We start from the raw sequence: 2,149 nt of genomic DNA on the forward strand, positions 1-2,149 counted from the left end.
CATTTATTGCTACCACATTCACTTCTTGGAATGGAGCGTATTCAATGGACATGGAGCATATTCAATGGACAGATTTCATGTCTTTTCATCAAAAATGCATTATTTTGTCTTAGTCATCATAATATCATCAATATGGTGCATTGAGATTCAAACTCATCTATCCTATCCATATAAAAGCGTTTTAGGCATAAATCGATGGGACTTGAACCCAACATCTTATCATCAGGGTGCATCGGGACTTTAACCCAATGTCTTAGCTTTTTAATGCGAACCAAAAACATAATAGAACAAATTAGTACTTACCACGTTGTATTCATAAAGCTAAAAATCACAATTTCATCATGAATCTATTATTTATTTGTACTTACCAGTATGTATATTTCAATAAAAGTAAACAATATTTACCTCTCAGATCACGAATGGTGAATGGCATGACTAAAGTAATAAATAAAAACATTTGTATGCATAATGATGCCATTTTCTCTTCTTCTTTTTTTTCCTTTTTGGACTTGAATTCAATATTACTAAGTAAACTATTTGTATGGACAAAACATAATTACAAATAGATAAAATCAAAACTCCAAAAGAAATAGATTCCATCTACAATACAAATATATATGCAGCAGTACATATTTGTTACCTATATTTTTGGTTACATTGTTTTCCGATTCTGAGATTAACAAGATGGGTTCATAAGAAGTTTAACTAAACCTTTAAGTTAGAGATTTCGTGTTGATAACGTGTTATGAAATATAAAGCAAATAAAGAAGAATAGTAAAGAGAATAGAAAGAGTAATTCTTAATTCTCTTGAGGGATTCTTGAGGAGTGAATTACAATGAAAAAAAACTCCATTATTTATAGGGAAAAAACTAACCTTGGGGTTTATAACTTTTCCATAAATAGACATTCACTATATATCGTAAAGTAGACATTCACTATATATCGTAAAGTAGACATTCACTATATACGGTAATATATTTATAACACATAAATATTTAATTACGTTCTTTCTTTTGTAGAAAAGATAAATAAGAAAAATAATGTATCGTGATTTAGATAATCCGGATATGAATGCTATTTACATTGATACAAATCTAATCGTTTATTTTATTATTTCTTAGCACTAAAGGTGAATATGAAAGAAACATATTAGGGTTTAGAAGTTTTCCAACCATGAAAAATAAACTATTTTAGCTACAATTGATAAGTTTAGTTGAAAATTCATTTCTTCTTTGCTTCTTAATATTTTTAGTTTTTTTGTTTTTGGAAAATAAGAAGTTGAAGGAAATACCTTCTGGACAAAAAAAAAAACTGTATAACTTAACTGAAGGTGTGCATTTATCTGGGAGAAAATGATCAAAAGCCCCCCAACCTTTATCCCAAATCTCAACTACACACTTATACTTTGCGGGGTCTTATGACCTCCCTGAACTATTTAAAAGTGATATTATTACCTCCCTCAATGCTTATGTGGCAAAGTGAGTGTATCTCACTCTCCTTGAGAGAGTGAACACCGAAAATAAAAATAAAAATTTTATGCATTTTTTATTTTTTTCTTTATTTGTTTTATTTCTTTATCCTCTCCTTCTCTCCATTTTCATATTCCTTTACCATCTTCATCTTCCTCTTTCACATCTTTATCTTCATTTTTTTATCTCCATTTTCATTTATACCGCAAATTCAATACTTTTCTCAGCATTACTTTTTTAATTATCATTTTTAGACCCATTAATTTTTTTTGTGTGTGAAGAAGGATAAATAACCTCAAGTGTTTTTGCCAGAATGGCTTTATAGTTGCCGGTGAAGCTTTTCGGCCACCAAACCAGTTTCAAAATGAACATACCAGTGATACGCACCAACCCCATAAATAATTACTCACATATTCATCTCTCAATTCTCAGAAATTTGAAAAGATTAAAGTGGTCCTTGGAGTAATTTCTAATTAAAAGTGAAAATTAGTTCAAAAAATTATGTCTCATGAGGATTTCAGATCGAGTGAAACGATTCCAAATCATGATATCAATATTATATCTCAAAATCAATATTCATATTTAAGCATTTTTTGCACTGTTTCAGCATCAAGATTGATTTTTGAGTTGTGAATTTCTTGATTTTGTTTGTTTTAGCATCAAGATTGAATTTTGAGTT

This window comes from Capsicum annuum, chromosome 1 (genome assembly GCF_002878395.1).
Source record: "Capsicum annuum cultivar UCD-10X-F1 chromosome 1, UCD10Xv1.1, whole genome shotgun sequence".
NCBI classification, from domain to species: Eukaryota; Viridiplantae; Streptophyta; class Magnoliopsida; order Solanales; family Solanaceae; genus Capsicum; species Capsicum annuum.